The sequence below is a fragment of the Bufo gargarizans genome, chromosome 3 (genome assembly GCF_014858855.1).
Source record: "Bufo gargarizans isolate SCDJY-AF-19 chromosome 3, ASM1485885v1, whole genome shotgun sequence".
Lineage (NCBI taxonomy): Eukaryota > Metazoa > Chordata > Amphibia > Anura > Bufonidae > Bufo > Bufo gargarizans.
Genome location: NC_058082.1, coordinates 86,785,576 through 86,807,748, shown reverse-complemented (window position 1 = coordinate 86,807,748; position 22,173 = coordinate 86,785,576). Strand labels below are relative to the sequence as shown.

Genomic DNA, 22,173 nt, shown 5'->3' with positions numbered 1-22,173 from the left:
TGTTTTTATGGTATAGATAGTGTCATATGCAGCACAGTTCTTGGTGTCAATGGGATCTGCTTGAAAACTGATTAACCATAGTTGATAAGATTGGAAGCCATGATGCTGATGAGGTCAGAGGTGTAGTCCAGCCGTCCTGAAGATCATACATGGAGCTTTTCAGGACATTGGGAAAGCAATATATTATATAGAAGTTTAGTATGTTTTGATCTAACCAGTAATATTTCAGATTACTACCTAGAGGTTGATTTCAGGGCCACATTTAGTATCTATATCCATGTAGAAGAGCATTTTTTTGGACACGGAAAGATCACCTCGCACATATACGTGATGACCCCAAATGATCATAGATCGTACATGGCAACACAAGTGGAAGTACATGTAGATTTATGTAGTACTGCCAATCACGTAACCATACTGTCCTGGATAAGTGTACACCCCTGTGTGAAGATACCTTCATAATACCAGGTCAAATAGACCATACTACAATTTTTGTCTTTGTAGGTCTTCATATTCCCCAGTATTAAATTAGAGCTATGTGGAGGTACAGTAATGGCCCCGAGAAGTAATTTGGTTCCCACATCACTTCTCTTTAAAATTTAGTAGTTGTTAGACTTATTGGGGGTCATTTATAAAGGCCTTTGACTTGAGTAGTTTTCACTCCTCTTTTACGCCTAGATGTTAAATTTGTTTCGGGCCAAAGTCCCGCCACTTCCTCAACACCCCTACGTGTCGAACATAGCGCAACAAAATATTATTAAAAGGGGATTTAAAAAGTTCCAAATTGGGGGATTGTCTTTTTTTATTTATTTATTTTACACCAAAAACTGATGACCCCATTGTCCTCTTCTACCTTTTTGCTTATGTATGTAATGGGATAGTACAGGATTTTAAAAAAAACTGGCTACTTTCTTCCAGAAACAGCACCACACCTGTCCAAAGGTTGTAGGTAGAATTGCAGATCTGCCCCACTCACTCCAGTGGAGCCGAGTTGCAATATCAGACGCAACCCGTGGACAAGTGTGGTGCTGTTTCTGGGGATAAAAAGCACCCATGATTTTAGAATCCCCTATGACCTCTTAAAAAAAGTAAAAAAATAATAATAATCTACACAGTGGCATTTTTTTTACCGAAATTAAAGTGTAATAACTTTTTGGATACAGCAAAACATTTCCCACCAGAAGTGTTGTATCACCTCACGAGAACAGAAAAATATAATTCTGCGGGCAAACAGCTGGAAAGCTTGATAATCGCCCCAACACCTTCTTTTAAAAAACCTTGGATGCCTCTGAGATATGCCAGTACATAAAAAAAGATTAAGTGATTAGAAAATGGGAGGAATTAACAAATCGCCATGTTTTTTTGTAAGAACAAATGTGCTTTTAAGTTGGCGGAGTCTGCAGAGCAGGTATTTTGGACAGATTATGGGATTTCTGCTCTGGATGGCACATTTGTCCTGTACGTGTTCCATTGTTTCCCCGTAACTGTAAAGCCTTCCCGCTGATAGGCCTGTGAGGGTTCTTTTAAAGATTTACCGTAACTTGTGCAAACCTGTCGGGGAAAGCGCCTCCTCTTGGCTCGACATTCCTAACTTTTGTTGACTTCAAGCTGTCTAAGCATCCTATTCTACCAAAAGAAAATAAGAAGAAAAATAACAAGAAGGAGGCAAAAAAACGAACAGCAAAAACGTCAACGAAAGAATGGAAAAATCCACTGAATTACCTTCATGTAATCTCCAACTAGAGGACAGGAATTCTTTTCTCTTTAGGCCTCGGGGGTGAGGATTATGTGATTGTTTCTTCTTACCCTTAGGAACAGTTATATGTAACAGCTAGATTAGGCACTGTGTAATGTTCGCCCCTGCGTCTTAATTGAGGAGGTGGTGGTATAATTACCCTATGTCTTCTTTCGTAATTGAAGGTTATATTTTATTGCATCTGATTATTTGGTGATATTGTGATCATTTATTTTATCTACCAAGATCTTGATTCCTAATGTGAAGGTATATAATAAATGCCTTGGTGTCTTATGTGGCAGAGGGGCCTATAGACCCCTATTGACACGAGCATCCAATTATGACTGCCCTACTAGCTCTGCTACCCCAAATGCAGGATCCAGTTCAATAGTTAAATCAGAAGTTGTATTGACTTGATAGGTTAGTCACCAGCTATGGGTGATGCCCACCTGCCATTTATTCTCTTCTCTGCTTTTAGGCTCCCCTCTGTCATACTCAGTAACTGCAGTTTAGAGACCGTGCAAAAGAAGTCTAAATCTGCTTGCTGTCTCCTCAGAGATTCAAGCTGTCTGTCCCTTCTCTATGCTTTATGCTGCAGCTCTGCTTTTTCATGTGCAAGCTCATCAGAAAGTTAGTGCATGAAGGGTACAATTCTAATTCTCTCCACTAATAAAATGATTGTAAATGGAGCAAACAAAAATAAAAGCAATCTTGGTGTATAATCATAGCCCATACTTAAAGGGATTTTCCAGGATCTCTATGGTATTTAACACATATGCTCATGTAGTTGTTTACCTCATGTTTATCTTCCCCATGCTGTTTATTTTTTCTCAATTTGGACCCGGTTTCACCATGTAAACCAATCCCTGTGGTTTGTTTCCATCCTATATATAGCACTTCCTGTTCCTATATCCAACCAAACCCATAATGCACCTCTCCTTCCTCTGCCACAGCTCCAGCACCGCCCCTAACAACGCCCAGCTAGTTTATAGCCCCTCATATGTTCGTTACATAGACACTCCTCCCCTCTCATTGCCCCACCCATGGACATAACATCACAGGAAATGAGGTGCTTGGACACATTGCCCACAACGGGAGATAGGAGTAATGAAGGGAAAATAAATACATTACAGAATACAGCTACCTTCATAAATGATTACTATAGACTAGACTGGAGGTCCTTTTTTTTCTGGAGAGGGGGAGAAAATATTTGTTGCCAGTTGCCAGTATTATTCCATTGTATGATTAGGTAGATATCTTCTGTAAAAGTACAACAGCAGAGTCCAAACAAATTCCAGTAATCAGACAGAGGTGCAGTCATCCTTGGCCAGGAGATAATTTCTTCAATGTTCAGATCCCAGTTTAGATAAATTTGTGACAGTAGGAGATAAAACACTCAAGCTGTGTGAAAGGTAACAGCTAATGGACATGAGGTGTAAGAAAAGGTGGAATTACCAGCATATTCACTTCTGGAATGATAAGGAGACTTGATTTAACCTTTTGGCCCCTGCAAGATGTTATAAATATGATGATGTAGGTGGCTAATAAACTATACAGTCATTGTGATGGATGTATTCATGTGAGTGCAGTTATCGCTTCATGGATCTTGAAGAACATTATGAAGGATCTTCTTAGTTTTATGTAAATTTCTACCTTGGCGTTATCAGACATCCAAGATCTACAGAGGAGGTGAAGGCGGCTGTCCTTTAAGTTGGCGGTACTTTAGGTTATTGTCGGCCAAACCACGATTTTGGTGGACCAGCTGATAATCTACTATTTTTAAGGGCCTCCCAACTCTCCCTCCAGCACCAAATGTTGGAGGAATGCCCAATCTTTTTCTTCTCAGGGGAGAGAAGCCACGGCTAGTAAAGGTTAGAAGTAGCTTAGTTCCCTCTCATTGCTGAGAACACATGTACGCTTGGCTGATCTGAGTGTGGATGGGGAGGTTGGGAGGAATTGCTGACGACTTAATGAGCATTAGATCATTACCCATTGGAAGTGTATGACCAGCTTTAGGCATCATGCATACGATCATATTTTTGGTAGGATATGGAGCCATGCATTTCAGTGGGGGCAAAAGATATGGACAGCACACTGTGTACTGTCCGCATCCGTTTATCCGTTCCAGCCTTGAAAAAGTAGAACATGTTTTGTGGACAAGAATGAGACATTTCTAGTTAAAAAAAATATGGTGGCATTCACACGTTCAGGATCTCCGATATGAGGACTGCAAAACGCTTACGGTTGTGTTCATGAGACCTTAACCTGGAACTTGGTTAGACAAAGTGGCAGATTTACTAAGCCTATAGATGGAGTAAGCTAAGACAGGCTGTCTAGGCCTGCAGCAGATTTATCACAAGGGCTCAGGCTGTATGATAAATTTGGGGCAGGGATAGACACCTTTGATTGCCTTTATAGCAGCTGTTGGTGGCTTAGTTTGTGGTAGAATTGTACGCTAGAATTATGGCATAAATGGCACATTTTAGGCCTCCCTCTTGGCTAGGCTTTCTCTAGCACTAAATGGACCAAAATGTGCCAACTTTTGGTGCAGTTTCTGACAACTTTTAGGTGCACTCGCATTAGTAAATGTGGTCCAGTGTACTCAAGGGTGTAGTTGATGAAATATTCAACACCTAAAGCAGGGAGGTTCCTTCCCGGGCCCATGTACTCCTCTTAACTACATTTCAGACATTTGGCTCTTGATGTAGACATGAATGCTACATTCATCACAACAGGCACTTTGTTAGTCATTTTTTCTGTAGGGGATGTCCAGCCAAATGATGTCTTCAAGCCGTAAACTCCCTGGCGGCTCTGCTGAACTTGGATCACCATAAAACCCCATGAAGAGCAAAGTTTGATTCAGTAGAACCTTTTGGGGGGTTTCTTACATCTGTAATGGGGACACTAAAATGTAATTGTATTATGGTGATCTGGAACCATTCAAAATGGATATAGTCAACTAGTTTATTTAGTATAGCAGTAAAAAATTTATTCTGGCAAACACCACCTGGTGGTATGTCGAAAGAACACTTGGGTCAATGGGTTCCTAATGGCTATATCGGGAGCATGATTTGAACATAGTCTAAGGCCAGCCATACATATTAGATAACTGTTGACCAAATTCAAGTTTGGCCAACCTCTAGCTCTCCTGACCTTTTCCCCTATACACATGTGCTCAGCTTGGCAGAGTATATATGTGTCCTGAACGAGGAGAAAGCTACTGCCAGAAACTTCTAGTAGTGACTTTTCCCCTCCGAGAACAAAAGGATCCGGCACTTGATATCTAACAGCTCAATACTTACCTCCCCCGAAATCGGCAAGTACGGCCAATATTTACCTCATGCTTTTAGCTACTAGCAGCAAGTCTTAATGCAATCCTCTTCTGGTTGGAGGACCTACTGTACGAAAAATGAACGTGCAAACAAATATTTTATGTAATTTCCCTCTCAAGTCGAGCGAAACAGCACTGTTCTGAATGCTGGGACACATGGAAATTGCTAGCCGTGAATATGAAGCTGGTCGTAAAGAAATTGTTTATGAGCTTCACAAATATGTAGGCAAAAGGTCAAGTTCTTTAACAAAACTTGAGCATTAAGGAAAGCCATCACCTGTCACCAAAGAGAATATCAGAGCTGAAGGAGGGGGTGCACTGCAGTAACCATGTGGTGCCTAAAATGCCTTTTTGGGGGGTAAAAGATGACTTGCCTCATCCCAGCCAAATCCGAACTGGTATTTTCTTACAGGACCCCTCTCGGGTATAAAGACTGAATTGTATTTGTTTCCTGGTAGCAATAAATGAGATGATTGTGATGGTATAATTGCTGACTGCACTTCCCATACCCCGTACCTGCAGCCGCAGAAGCAGCCATGTCTCATCAATCACTGCTCTGCTGCATGCTGATGCCTAGGACTAGGATTGAACTCATTAAAGGAGACTCTTCTAATGCAAATCAGTATCCAATATGCATCCATTATCTCTTTCCACCCCTGAAAACAGGACAGTAGGGGCAGGGTGGACTGGGAACTTGGAGTGGCCCTGGAAAAAATACTAAGTGTCCCTGTTTTGTAGTTGGGTCCAAATTGATGGAAAGCGAGGCCAACAATACCATAGTGTGGCACATTATACCACTCCAAAGAGCCAAATACCACAGTCCATCACAAAATACTGCCAGCAGCACAAAATAAAGCTTCCACTGACCGGCGGTGAGATGAACCCAGCTAGCCCCCTGGGCATCGGCCCACTGGGAAATTTCCCTGTAAGGTCTATGGCCAATTTCCCCCTGAGTAGGGGCATAGGATTTTTAAGGTCACAGATGCCAATGACATTTGCAGTATTTCAACTGACTCAACTGATGGCGAGTGGTTGGAACGAGAAAAAAAAGTGGCAAGACGATCTTTGCCAAAACTATGGAAATGTTACTGCATTGTTGGAAAACCCATTCAGGAACATTTATCAAACCTATCGTGGTATAAAAAAATCACAAATTTTGTTGCACACCATATTTGCACCATGATTTGCTACTTTTTGTTTTGGCAGTTTTTAAAATTGGCGACAAGTGGGTGGGCTTAGAAGGAGGGGGTGTGGCTTCTGCAGCCTGACAGATTTACTTTCATTTATCTTTAGAAACAGGAGTAAATAATAGTTCAAATCTAGTTCATAGCTGGTTTGCAATCTCAGTTGCAATGTATCTGGCCCATTGACTTTACTTTTCAGCAAGCCCCTAGAGGGAATCTTTCATCAGAGTGCGATCTGCAGGCAGCATGTTATAGAGCAGGAGGAGCTGAGCAGATTGATTATACCGATTTTTTTTTCCCCAAAAAAAACTATATAATTTGTATTTTACGCATTTAAATCTCTGCTCGTTCTGAGCTCAGGAGTCATGTGGGCGGGCGGTCCTATCAGTGATTGACAGCCTTTCCTTTGTGAGTGTGCATACACAGATAGCTGTCTATCACTGATAGGACCACCCACATGACTCCTTAGCTCTGAATGAGCAGAGATTTAGAAGAATTCAATACCGGTTATACTGAATGTTTTCCCATAAAACTATATATCAGTCTGCTCAGCTCCTCCTGCTCTATAACATGCTGCCTGCAGATTGAGCTGCATTTTCACAGTGACGGGTCTCCTTTAATATATATCTGCAACTCGAATTGCTTATTTTATGAGCAGGAATAATGCTAATTTATGGTCTATTGATGTCACGATTGGCATCAACTGGGATATATGTCTTTGTGCCATCAATTTAATGGAATATAGTTTTTTGTTTTAAAAGTATGACGTCCACAGCCTCATGTGTATACTACAGGGATGGTGTATACTACTGGTGCTTTAACCAAGGTGCTCGGACATTGTAAATACTGTAGTGAGACTCTTTGTGTGACTGTACAGCCTCTTTGTTCTAATGGGGTCCAGACATACAGTCATGTGAAAAAATTAGGACACCCTTTGAAAGCATGTGGTTTTTTGTAACATTTTTAATAAAAGGTTATTTCATCTCCGTTTCAACAATACAGAGAGATTAAAGTAATCCGACTAAACAAAGAAAACTGAAGAAAAGTCTTTTCAAGATCTTCTGTAAATGTCATTCTACAAAAATGCCTATTCTAACTGAGGAAAAAGATAGGACACCCTTGCCCCTAATAGCGAGTGTTACCTCCTTTGGCTGAAATAACTGCAGTGAGACGGTTCTTGTAGCCATCTACCAGTCTTCGACATCGGTCTGAGGAAATTTTACCCCACTCCTCAATGCAGAACTTTTTCAGCTGTGAGATGTTTGAGGGGTTTCTTGCAGGTACAGCCCTTTTCAAGTCACCCCACAGCATCTCAATGGGATTCAAATCTGGACTTTGACTTGGCCATTCCAGGACTCTCCATTTCTTCTTTTTCAGCCAATCTTTGGTTGATTTACTAGTATGTTTTGGGTCATTGTCATGTTGCATGGTCCAGTTCCGCTTCAGCTTTAATTTTCTAACTGATGGTCTCACATGTTCTTCAAGCACCTTCTGATACACAGTAGAATTCATCGTGGATTCTATGATGGTGAGCTGACCAGGTCCTGCTGCAGCAAAGCAGCCCCAAACCATGCCACTTCCACCTCCATGCTTCACAGTTGGTATGAGGTTCTTTTCTTGGAATGCTGTGTTTGGTTTACGCTAAACATGTCCTCTGCTGTTGTGTCCAAATAATTCAATTTTGGACTCATCTGTCCAAAGAACATTATTCCAGAAGTCCTGGTCTTTGTCAACTTTATCTCTGGCAAATGTCAGTCTGGCCTCGATGTTTCTCTTGGAAAGCAAAGGTTTCCTCCTTGCACACCTCCCATGCAAGTTAAACTTGTACAGTCTCTTTCTGATTGTCGAGGCATGTACTTCTACATCAACAGTAGCCAGAGCCTGCTGTAGTTCTCGAGATGACACTTTAGGGTTTTTGGAGACCTCTTTTAGCATCTTGCGGTCTGCTCTTGGGGTGAACTTGCTGGGGCGACCAGTCCTGGGCATGTTGGCAGTTGTTTTGAAAGCCCTCCACTTGTAGACTATCTTCCGGACAGTGGAATGGCTGATTTCAAAATCTTTTGAGATCTTTTTAAATCCCTTCCCAGACTCATAGGCTGCTACAATCTTTTTTCTGAAGTCCTCTGACAGCTCTTTTGCTCTCACCATGGTGCTCACTCTCACTTCAACAGTCAGGAGCACACCAAACTAAATGTCTGAGGTTTAAATAGGGCAAGCCTCATTCAACATGCAGAGTAACGATCTACTAATTATGTGCACCTGGTGTGATATACCTGTGTGAGATCTGAGCCAATTTAAGAGGGAATACATGTGAGGGTGTCCTATCTTTTTCCTCAGTTAGAATAGGCATTTTTGTAGAATGACATTTACAGAAGATTTTGAAAAGACTTTTCTTCAGTTTTCTTTGTTTAGTTGGATTACTTTAATCTCTCTGTATTGTTGAAACGGAGATGAAATAACCTTTTATTAAAAATGTTACAAAAAACCACATGCTTTCAAAGGGTGTCCTAATTTTTTCACATGACTGTAATAACCCCTTTAAGTACAAATTGTGACAGTTTTATGAAACTTGTCTGAAGCAAAAACTGTCTGTTGCCCATAGCAACCAATCACAGCACAGCTTTCATTGTTCAAGAGCAGGATACAAAATGAAAGCTGCGCAGTGATTGGTTGCTATGGGCAACAAGCACTGTTGTTCTTCAGGCACTTTGGTAGATAGGCCCCAGTTGCTGGTTATCACTATGGTCATACTAGTTATCGTATCCATTCATAATTTAGGTTAATATAAAGTTTAAGCTGTAATGATTTTACGTAAATTTTCCGATAGATGTCTGCTCCATTATTGGAATATGTTAAACGGGCAGCGAACGGCATGCATGAGGACTTAGGACTGGCTGATTATACTATGGCTTGTGGTGGAAGCACAGATGGCCGACTCCAGCAATATATTTATATATTATTTATATGTTTCATGAAAGCCCTACCCCTGGGAACCCCCGAAATCCACCAGAACCACCCACTTATGGGCAGGGTTGCATAAGCCACTCCTATTCCACCCCAGTTCAATGCGTTTTTCACTGATAGTTGTTAGGAGATGTTGTGAAAAGCGCATCAAAACGTATTTCATCCGCATGGAAAAAACTGAAACCCTTGCGTTGTTGGATTCCGGCAGGCAGTTCAGATGCCGGAACTGCCTGCCGGATCCGGAAATCTGTATGCAAACGGATAGCATTTGTTTCCAGATGCGGATCCGGCTGACAAATGCATTGAAACAACTGATGCGTCTCTCCAGGGTGTCATCTGGAAAAACGGATCCGGTATTTATTTTTTTCAAATTTTTAAAGGTCTGCGCATGCACACTTGGTACCGGACCCAGCATTAATACATTTTAATGGATTGGCATTCCGGCAAGTGTTCCATAATTTTGGCCGGAGAAAATACAGTAAGAGTGACTGAACTGAAGACATCCTGATGCATACTGAACGGATTACTTTCCATTCAGAATGCATTAGGATAAAACTGAAGCATTTTTTTCCGGTATTGAGCACCTAGAATGGAACTCCATACCAGAAAACTTTAACGCAAGTAAACCGACTGAATTTGCTTGCAAAATGGTGGGAGTTTCACTGAATGCATCCTGAACGCATCCTGAGTCAATCTGTATAGTTCGTGTGAAAGGGGCCTTACTTATCTTTCATATTTACCAATGTTGAACATGTAAAAATTGGGACAATTAAGCCCCGCCCCTTAGGAGCCCCCAAGAATGCCTCAAAAATAACCGATACGCCCAGAAAATGCCTACTTTGGCACAGGATATCCATAAGACCCACTCTTTTCATAGCCCGATTCGTTGGATTCTTGTGACAAGTATGGTCTTGGGCTTTGGGCTCCGGTACCTGAGAGGCCTCAGGGGCCCACATAAGAGGACAAGAGAGATGGGATGATTGACATTTCTCATGGTTATTACTTTTTATAAAGGATACCGTTCCTATTATGCCAATGAAATATGGGATTACTACTAATGACGTCCTCCAGTGTTTGAAATGGTGGAGTTCCCCTTTACCTTGCTGCTGAGATGAGCACTGCAGGTACTGAGAAGGCCCAGGCATTGTGTACATTGGTAAACATCTGCAGCCTGCGCTCCCAAACAGGTTAACAATGGGTTGGGATGGCTTGTAAAGGAAAGTGAAAGTGACATGCGGCGTTATCCAGGGATAACATATTGAAGATATTTGCATGAGCGAGTCATACAGAGCAGCGAAGCGCTGCCTCTGTCCGTATGGATTCCATTATTTGTGAGGCATTTGGAGAGCAGTGTGTGGTCCTCAGGCAGCACAAATCGAGGAACAAAAGGACAACGGGAGGCAAAGGAAAGGCCAGAAAATCAGTTACTTGTGAAACATTGCTAAAGATGAAGAATTTCATATGCTGTTTTGTGTGTGTGTATATATATATATATATATATATATATATATATATATATATATATATATATATATATATATATATATATAAATCCAATACAAATATATTAAAATAATAAATGGGATTAAAAACTATATTTTAACTCCAAGCAGAATAATCAGTATCTATCTCTCTATCTAATCTATCTGTATATCTCTCTATCTAATCTATTTGTCTAGATTAAATAGACGGACAGACTAGATTAGATGGATGGATAGATAGACTGATATAAGTATATATACTTTATAGGCCTCATGCACACGACCGTTGTGTGCATCCGTGTCCGTTGTTCCGTTTTCCGTGATTTTCTGCGGACCTATTGACTTTCAATGGGTCAGTTGAAAACTCGGAAAATGCACCGTTGTTCATCCGCGTCCGTGATCCGTGTTTCCTGTCCGTCAAAAAAATAGGACCTGTCGTCTTATTTTTTTGACGGACAACGGTTCACGGACCCATTCAAGTCAATGGGTCCGTGAAAAAACACGGATGCACACAAGATTGTCATCCGCGTCAGTGATCCGTGTCCGTAGGCTACTTTCATACAGACGGATCCGAAGATCCGTCTGCATAAAAGATTTTTCAGAGCTGAGTTTTCACTTTGTGAAAACTCAGATCCGACAGTATATTCTAACACAGAGGCGTTCCCATAGTGATGGGGACGCTTCAAGTTAGAACATGCTACGAACTGTGTACATGACTGCCCCTCCCTCCCCAGTTTTAAATTCATTGGTGGCCAGTGCGGCCCCCCTCCCTCCCTCTACTGTATTAATTTCATTAGTGGCCAGTGCGGCCCCCCCTCCCTCCCTCTACTGTATTAATTTTATTGGTGGCCAGTGTGGCCCCCTCTCCCTCCCTCTACTGTATTAATTTCATTGTTGGCCAGTGCGGCCCCCCCTCCCTCCCTCTGCTGTATTAATTTCATTGGTGGCCAGTGTGGCCCCCCCCCCGGCCCCTCCTCCCTCCCTCTACTGTATTAATTTTCATTGGTGGCCAGTGCGGCCTCCCCTCTCCCCCCCCCCCATCATCGGTGAGTTCCGATCGGAGTCCCAGTTTAATCGCTGGGGCTCCGATCGGTAACCATGGCAACCAGGACGCTACTGCAGTCCTGGCTGTCATGGTTACTTAGCAATATTAGAAGCATTATACTTACCTGCTGTGCTGTGACCAGTGATTAAACTGGGACTCCGATTGGAACTCTCCACTGCCACCAATGATGGGGGGGGGGAGAGGGGAGGCCGCACTGGCCACCAATAAAATTAATACAGTGGGGGGGGGGGGGGTCCGCACTGGCCACCAATGAAATTAATACAGTAGAGGGAGGAAGGGGGGGGGGCCGAGGGGGTCGCACTGGCCACCAATGAAATTAATACAGTAGAGGGAGGGAGGGGGGCCGCACTGGCCACCAATGGGGTTAATTGTGTGGATCACAGCCCCCTGTAAGAGATCGGGTGCTGCCAGGCAGCAGGGGGCAGTCATGTACACAGTTCGTAGTATATTCTAACTTGAAGCATCCCCATCACCATGGGAACATCTCTGTGTTAGAATATACTGTCGGATCTGAGTTTTCACGATGTAACTCAAATCCGATGGTATATTCTAACATAGAGGCGTTCCTATGGTGATGGGGACGCTTCAAGTTAAAATATACCATCGGATTGGAGAAAACTCCGATAGGGACTCCTGACTTTACATTGAAAGTCAATGGGGGACGGATCCGTTTGCAATTGCACCATATTGTGTCAACGTCAAACGAATCCGTCTCCATTGACTTGCATTGTAAGTCAGGACGGATCCGTTTGGCTCCGCACGGCCAGGCGGACACCAAAACGACCTTTTTTTTTTAACTTTCCTTCATGTCTGGTGATCCTCCAAAAATCACGGAAGACACGTGACCGTGCAAAAAACTGTCGTGTGCATGAGTCCATATCCTGTTTTTCTCTCTAGTTTGGACAGACGGACTAGATTAGGGTGGGTGCACATCAGGTTTTATGCTTTCGTTTGACATATACATTAGGGGAAATAAAGGATACAAAAACTCCCCACACCACGTTCTTGTATCCTGCACAGAGTGGTAAAAAAAAATCGTATACTTTTTTCTACAATGGTAAAAAAAACGTATACTTTATTTTTTTACAGTGGAACCCTATGGTGAACGGATGCCCCTGTATGGCATCAGTCTGAGGCATCCGTTTTTTGTATACGTTAAACGTATGGGAAATATGTGATATGAACCCAGATAGACAGACATATACACAGAATAGATTAGATAGATTATCTATCTATCGATCTATCTATTTCTCATATCTATCTATCTATTTATCTGCAATGATTCCCAGCCATTTAACTCGCACACCAGTCAATAGTGAGTCTTCACTTTCATGCAACTTTTTCTTCCACCTCTTCTCACTTTTATCACTTCATTCAGTCAAATTAGTTTAATGGAATGTATTATTTTTGGTAATAAGTATTTGTATTTGGTTCTTCAGACTGCTCAGTCACATTCTCAACATCTTGGTTATGGCTTCTATGATTGCATTAAAGATAGAAGATTTATCCCAGCCAGGCCTGCAAAGTCCGGTGCATGGAATGCGCCCCAGTAGCGTGATAAGATCCCCAAATAAGGGATCAAGCACTCAGAAGTAAAACCATATTCTCCTTATTTTAGTGGCATAGACCGTCAACGCTTTTCAATAAGCAGATCTTGCTCGTGTCATGAGTAAGATCTGCTGATCGAAACACGTTGGAATAAAGATAATATGATTTTATTTCCAAATGCTGGATAACTTCTCTGGCTTGTATTGCATACATTTATACTGTTGGTCATTGAGAGTGGTCAGTTCTGATCAACTGGTTCTTCTCATACCAGTTCCATGATGGACATGGATTTTGTCCAGCTGTTTGTTCTCAAAAGTAAGATTAGGCTTAATGTGATTAAGGAGCTACTTTTTTTTTTTTTTTTTTTTAAAGCTTGCTGTCTATATCATATATGGACCATGGTATGGAGGCATGTATTGGTCCTATGCTTTTTGGGCGTAGCATGATATAATATGTATAAGTTTTTAATGTTCAAAGTTTTCTGTTTATTGTAGAAGGCGTTATAGATCCCTTAAAATAGGTCAAAAACGTTGGTTTAAGGTTATAAATGATATATAAATGGTACATTTCTAATTTATGGATGTGACTTTTGTTCTAGTCACATCATACTTCAGGGTAAACACGTAAAAAGATGGATAATTAATTATTCTTGTAATAAACCAAAATGATTACAGGAATAATCGTAGATAATTGCTGTAAATTGTGTTTTACAAATTCTGTTAGGTTTCAGTGATTTGTACAAAATCATAAGTCTTAAAGGGGTTGTCCAGGATTGGGAAGATTGGAGTATGTGTACAACAATGCCCTAAATGTTACAATCGTGCCTGTCCTACCTTTACCCGACATTTCTAATGCCCAGTTTTCAAATCTCCAACTCTCAGCCGGAAGCGCTGTGTTTCCAAGACTCGGTGACGTACCGGGTCCCTTTCTGCCGAGTGAAGCCTCTTCTTCCGCTTCCCAGGGAGCCCGGTGACGTCACCCTCAGCCACATGAATTATTCAAAGTGCCTGGATGGGCGGTAACAAGGCGGCAACCAACCGCGCTAAGCCATGCCCATCCGGTCCGGTGACGTCACCGGGCAGGGCGCTTTATTATGAATGAAAGAGGCAGAGCACTGAATATTAATTAGGGGGCGGAGTCACGGCGGAGATGAAACCATGCTGCCGCGCTGTGCTGGGAACCACAGTGCAGTGCGGCAGGAAGGTAGGAAAAAATAAACATAGGTGTAAACAAAGCGTGGGGGGACCGTATGAGCCATATAGAAATGGTGAAAATACTTAAAAACATATGGGGGGACCTTGATTCAGCTGTTAATAGGGAGTACATAAAAAAAAAAAAAAAGAAATTTGATCCCGGACAACCCCTTTAAGAATTTGCCCTTGGTGTCTATGATGCGATATTACCTATAGATCGAGTGAAATATAATACACAAAGAATCCATATATTCTAAATAGAATACAGTGAGGAACAGAAGTATTTGAACACCCTGCGATTTTGCAAGTTCTCCCACTTAGAAATCATGGAGGGGTCTGAAATTCACATTGTAGGTGTATTCCCACTCTGAGAGAAAAAAATCAGGAAATCACATTGTATGATTTTTGAAAGAATATATTTGTCTTGCACTGCTGAACATAAGTATTTGAACACCTGAGAAACAGCAATAATTCTGTCTCTCAAAGACCTGTTACTGTGCCTTTAAAAAGTCCACCTCTACTCCACTCATTAATCTAACTTAGTAGCACCTGTCTGAGCTCTTTAAAGACCCCTGTCCACCCCACAGTCAGTCAGACGCCAACCACTACCATGGGCAAGACCAAAGAGCTGTCAAAAGACACTAGAGACAAAATTGTGGACCTCCACAAGGCTGGAAAGGGCTACGGGGCAATTGCCAAGCAGCTTGGTGAAAATAGATCAACTGTTGGAGCAATTGGTAGAAAATGGAAGAGGCTAAAGACGACTGTCAGTCTCCCTCGGACTGGGGCTCCATGCAAGATCTCACCTCGTGGGGAATCACTGATGATAAAAAAGTTGAGGAATCAGCCCAGAACTACAAGGGAGGAGCTGGTCAATGATATGAAGAGAGCTGGGACCACAGTTTCAAAGGTAACTGTCGGTAGAACACTACGCCGTCATGGTTTCAAAGCATGCATTGCACAGAAGGTTCCCCTGCTCAAGTCATCACATGTCCAGGCCCGTCTGAAGTTTGCCAATGACCATCTGGATGATCCAGAGGAGGCATGGGAGAAAGTCATGTGGTCAGATGAGACCAAAGTAGAACTTTTTGGTCTAAACTTCACTCGTCGTGTTTGAAGGAAAAAGAACACTATCCTCCCAAGAACACTATCCCTACTGTGAAACATGGGGGTGGTAACATAATTTTTTGCGGGTGCTTTTCTACGAAGGGGACAGGACGACTGCACTGTATTAGGCCGAATGCTCACGGCCGTGAGCGGTCCGTGGAACCGCGGCCTGGATTCCTGCTGAGAGCAGGAGCGCACGGCGTCATTGGTTGCTATGACGCCGTGCGCTCCCTGCTGCCGCCACAGTACAGTAATACACTGGTATGATCTATACCAGTGTATTACTGTACTGCGGTGGCAGCAGGGAGTGCACAGTGTCATAGCAACCCATGACGCCGTGCGCTCCTGCTCTCAGCAGGAATCCAGGCCGCGGTTCCACGGACCGCTCACGGCCGTGAACAACGGCCGTGTGCATTCGGCCTTAAGAAGAGGATGATAGGGGCCATGTATTGTGAGATTTGAGCAGCAACCTACTTCCCTCGGTCAAAGCATTAAAGATGGGTCGTGGCTGGGTCTTCCAACATGACAACGACCCGAAGCACACAGCCAGGATAACCAAGGAGTGGCTCCATAAGAAGCATATCAAGGTTCTGGAGTGGCCTAGCCAGTCTCCAGACCTAAATCCAATAGAACATCTTTGGAGGGAACTGAAACTCTGTGTTGCTCAGCGACAGCCCGAAACCTGACAAATCTAGAGGAGATCTGTGCGGAGGAGTGGGCCAACATCCCTGTTGCAGTGTCTGCAAACCTGGTCAAGAACTACAGGAAACGTTTGACCTCTGTAATTGCAAACAAAGGCTTCTGTACCAAATATTAACACTGATTTTCCCAGGTGTTCAAATACTTATGTTCAGCAGTGCAAGACAAATAAATTCTTAAAATGTCCTGATATTTTTTTTTTCATTCTGTCTCTGAGTGGGAATGCACCTACAATGTGAATTTCAGACCCCTCCATGATTTCTGTAGTGGGAGAACTTACAAAATTGCAGGGTGTTCAAATACTTCTGTTCCTCACTGTATATACACATTATATATAATAATATACTGTAAAAAGGTGATTAAAACAAAAAAAAAATTATTTTTTTACTATTTTTTAAATGTAGAATGAGAAAGATGCACCGCTCATCGAAGAAGAAAAGCTAAGCTTGGATACCTTGAATAATGCATAGACCAATTTGAGGAATGTATCCCTCCATTCCATCCCCGCTTTGTTTTTGAGCTGCGCATGTTGTTCTCGGGGGGATTTAACCCATGGTTTATTAGATTTATGCAGCACATGGCTGGTATTGATTAGCGCATAGTGTATTTTGTAAGAGATTCAAAATTAATTGTGCAAAAATCCATTTAAGTGCTTTTTTATGAGGCTCAGGAGACAGTGGACCCAGTAATATGAAAGTGAGTTATTTTATGGTAACACATGAACACAGATAGGCCGCTTCTTAAACAAAGGAATAGAAATGGACAAAGCCTCAAAAATCTGCTTCACCTTCTGCGAAAAAAGTGAATCTTTTCATTTGTAGGCACGGCAAAGCTTCAGATTGCCAAATGCTAAAGGGCAAAGAGGGAGAACACATCAGGCATACAGAGAACGTGCTGGAGAGACTGCCTATACATTAGGAGGGAAGGCACCTAGTCCATACTTTACCATACTCCTCCTGGAACATTAGCTATGATGTCTGTTTAGACAGAAGTCACTTACATTAGGTACCTAAAATGCAACGTTCTACAATCCTGGTTGTAATTCTAGATTTTGAAAGAAAAACCCTAGTAAAGTGGGATTTAAATTGTAAAGTAGTCTTTGGAATCTATTCTTAAAGGGGTTGTCCACGGTTGACTTGACTGCCGGACCCGTGGAGGGAAGCCCACTTACCTGCACCCTGCCGCTTGGTTCCAGCTCTGTGGGTCCCAGGTTCTCGTCATTGCACTTCCATCCCTGCATGTAAACTTCCAGCACAGACGGGGTGACTTGCGCTGCTGCAGCCAATGACTGGCCTCAGCGGTGACGTGTTCCCAAGCAGCACATCACTGCTGGGTTACAGCCACTTGTCCGTGCTGGAAGTTTAAATGCGGGCAATGAAGTGCAGTGAATGAAACATCCGAAGTCGATTCTCATAAAACTTCGTTCTTATACCGTACGGAGCAGAATTAGAATTTATTGGCTCCGATGAGCCGAAGTTATTGCTTTACGAAGTCTCGCGACACTTTGCGCAATAACTTCATAAATTAATTCCTACTGTAAAAACCCTTTCCCGAACTTTGCTTCGGTTTCAAGTGGTACCTTGGAACCGAACCCAAGTTCGGGAAATGTTTTTTCTACAGCACAAATTAATTTATGAAGTTATTGCGCAAAGTGTCGCGAGACTTCGTGAAGCAATAACTTCGGCTCATCGGAGCCAATACATTCTAATACTGTACAGAGCTCCTGCTCCGTACAGTATTAGGCTACTTTCACACCTGCGTTCGATCTGAAAGTAGCCTGAGCGGATCCGTTCAGACTTTACATTGAAAGTCAATGGGGGACGGATCCGCTTGAAGATTGAGCCTTATGGTGTCCTCTTCAAGCGGATCCGTCCCCATTGACTTACATTGTAAGTCGGAACGGATCCGCTCGCCTCCGCACGGCCAGGAGGACACCCGAACGCTGCAAGCAGCGTTCAGGTGTCCGCTCACTGAGCGGAGCGGAGGCTGAGCGCTGGCAGGCGGATGCATTCTCAGTGGATCCGCCTCCACTGAGAATGCATTAGGGCCAGACGGCTGCGTTCAGGGCCGTTCGTGAGCCCCTTCAAACGGAGCTCACGAGCGGACACCTGAACGCAGGTGTGAAAGGAGCCTAAGAACGAAGTTTTATGCGAATCGACTTCGGATGTTTCATCTGAAGCCGATTCGCTCATCCCTAGCAGTTAAGACTGACTGGGACCCACGGAGCCGCAACAGGTCCCGCAGGGTGCAAGTCAATCGCTGTGGACAACCCCTTTACAGGGAGTGCAGAATTATTAGGCAAGTTGTATTTTTGAGGATTAATTTTATTATTGAACAACAACCATGTTCTCAATGAACCCAAAAAACTCATTAATATCAAAGCTGAATATTTTTGGAAGTAGTTTTTAGTTTGTTTTTAGTTTAAGCTATTTTAGGGGGATATCTGTGTGTGCAGGTGACTATTACTGTACATAATTATTAGGCAACTTAACAAAAAACAAATATATACCCATTTCAATTATTTATTTTTACCAGTGAAACCAATATAACATCTCAACATTCACAAATATACATTTCTGACATTCAAAAACAAAACAAAAACTAATCAGTGACCAATATAGCCACCTTTCTTTGCAAGGACACTCAAAAGCCTGCCATCCATGGATTCTGTCAGTGTTTTGATCTGTTCACCATCAACATTGCGTGCAGCAGCAACCACAGCCTCCCAGACACTGTTCAGAGAGGTGTGCTGTTTTCCCTCCTTGTAAATCTTACATTTGATGATGGACCACAGGTTCTCAATGGGGTTCAGATCAGGTGAACAAGGAGGCCATGTCATTAGATTTTCTTCTTTTATACCCTTTTCTGCCAGCCACGTTGTGGAGTACTTGGACGCGTGTGATGGAGCATTGTCCTGCATGAAAATCATGTTTTTCTTACCTTGCAGACTTCTTCCTGTACCACTGCTTGAAGAAGGTGTCTTCCAGAAACTGGCAGTAGGACTGGGAGTTGAGCTTGACTCCATCCTCAACCCGAAAAGGCCCCACAAGCTCATCTTTGATGATACCAGCCCAAACCAGTACTCCACCTCCACCTTGCTGGCGTCTGAGTCGGACTGGAGCTCTCTGCCCTTTACCAATCCAGCCATCTGGCCCATCAAGACTCACTCTCATTTCATCAGTCCATAAAACCTTAGAAAAATCAGTCTTGAGATATTTCTTGGCCCAGTCTTGACGTTTCAGCTTGTGTGTCTTGTTCAGTGGTGGTCGTCTTTCAGCCTTTCTTACCTTGGCCATGTCTCTGAGTATTGCACACCTTGTGCTTTTGGGCACTTCAGTGATGTTGCAGCTCTGAAATATGGCCAAACTGGTGGCAAGTGGCATCTTGGCAGCTGCACGCTTGACTTTTCTCAGTTCATGGGCAGTTATTTTGCGCCTTGGTTTTTCCACACTCTTCTTGCGACCCTGTTGACTATTTTGAATGAAACGCTTGATTGTTCGATGATCACGCTTCAGAAGCTTTGCAATTTTAAGAGTGCTGCATCCCTCTGCAAGATATCTCACTTTTTTTGACTTTTCTTTGCCTGTCAAGTCCTTCTTTTGACCCATTTTGCCAAAGGAAAGGAAGTTGCCTAATAATTATGCACACCTGATATAGGGTGTTGATGTCATTAGACCACACCCCTTCTCATTACAGAGATGCACATCACCTAATATGCTTAATTGGTAGTAGGCTTTCGAGCCTATACAGCTCGGAGTAAGACAACATGCATAAAGAGGATGATGTGGTCAAAATACTCATTTGCCTAATAATTCTGCACGTAGTGTAAATCCAGATTTCAGGTGGTAAATATGCAAAGACTTCCCTATCATTATATATAGGTGGTTATCCTAAGCAGATAATGGAGATGATCATCTTGCTGCATTCAACCTGATGAACTCCACATCCCTTCAGTAATGGGAACCCATCAGTATGCCGGAGTCCTTTCTTTCTTAAGATGGGGCTCATCTTTCCAAGCCCTGCCGGTGTATTATTCTGGCGTGTGTCAGTGAAATCAAGTTGAAGATCCACAGACTCTTTAAATTATGGTTGGTTTAAGCTCAACTAATATCCCCGTGTGACTCTGTCTGGTGCCTGTGTACAACACCTTATTACATGGTTTCTCTCCCAAAGAAACAATGCTTCTAGGAAAGACTAGCCCTTAAAGGGGTTCTCTGGGATTTACATATTAATGACATTGGATAGCCGATGTGCTTGGCATAGCTGATGTGCTTGGCATTGCAGTTTAGCCCCATTCACTTGAGCTGTGTCTGATGAACCTAATCTCACACGGCTTAGGAAGAGGCCTAAGTGCTCACAGAGCGCCGTGGCCTCTTCACATAGCTGATACGAGAAGTCAGACCGCCACCGATCTCCTATTGATGAGCTATCCTGCGGATAGGTCATCAACGGGTAAATCCCTGACATCACCCGATTCGAGCATGGCTAGATATTTTTCATGGGAAATCTGAAAGCAAAAACCTATGCATGCCTTCTGTATGAATCTATAGGTACAGTAGAGCACCATGGAGATCTATTATGCCTCCATACGACTCAAAGGTTGTACAGACCCATAAAACAGTAATGCACCTTCAGGCTACCTGCACACGGGTGCGGGCTGTCTTGCAGAAATTCCACGTGGCTTTCTGTGCATTTTCATGTGTTACTTGCGGTTTTTAGTGCGGATCTCATGTGTTTTTTCTGAAGATCTCACTCTTGTATTGAAAAGGGTCAAATCCACACAAAGAATTGACAAACATCGGCACGGCAGGTCAATTTTTGCACGGAGTGAAAAAGCAAAGTGTATATGAGATTTGTCTAATCATACACTTTGCTCGTACTGTTTTACGCTGTGTTTTTTCAGCTGAAAATCTGCTCAGAAAAAAATGCGCATAATCCTCACTGTGTGCAGGTAGCCTTATTCCAAAAACACTTGGGTGAAGACTACCTGGTGGCGCCCGATGATGCTGATAGTGTAGAATACATTTTGACTGAAGGACCAGGAACAATCTGTCATCTTATAACTTTTATTCTAACTTTCTAGCAATGAACCCTGTAATACAAGTCATGAATATTCTACTTCCAGCCTTCTGAACCTTCTCCCATCTGAAATATTAATCAGCTCCTATAAATTGTCGGCAGATATTGCCTGCCAGACAATGCCGGGGGATTTTACGTTTGGGTAGATTTTCACTGCCCTTACCAACTTCGAGTAAATTTATTTCGGGGGTATGGCTCTGTGCATTGACATGGGGTGACTGCTGTAAGGTGCTAGACTCTTGAAAGCCTCGACACACCATCCAATCAGTGCTGATAAAGTGGATTTGAAGCCTGTGTGCACGGAGCCGGAATCACAGAGCGCACCGCTCTCAGATAAAATGTGCAAAGCCCATGAATCATTTATGAGGCAACAGGGATGAAGGGTGAAGTGTTGACAATAAAGGATTCTGAAGTGTGGTGTAGTCAGATTTTTTAAAATTGCTCTTGGCAAATAGGGTCAAGTTGTGTCAATACATTTGCCACACTTATAATTCAGTTTATATCTACATAATGTCGCCACATGCTATTCAAGCTGATGGTGTAGTCCACTATCGAAATGGGGTAAAAAAAAAAGTTTTCTTTGCAGTGGCAAATCCGTACGGATTTGCTATGTATTTTTTGTGTTAATTTTATAAGAAGGAAAAAGTAAATCTGCAACAATACATTACCTGTGGATTCTGGTGGCAGATTAAAGTTAATGGGGAAATCTGCAATAAATCCACGCACATACCACCATGGAACCTAAAAAGATCAGTTTCTGGAAATGTTTCTCGGCCTGTGGATAAT

General features: G+C 42.7%; 1 protein-coding gene across 1 annotated transcript in view; it reads left to right on the top strand.

Annotated features, from left to right (window-relative positions):
* The window catches only part of FGF9 (fibroblast growth factor 9), a 48,750-nt gene that overhangs the window by 12,391 nt on the left and 14,186 nt on the right, over positions 1-22,173 (top strand). The window lies entirely within an intron of this gene.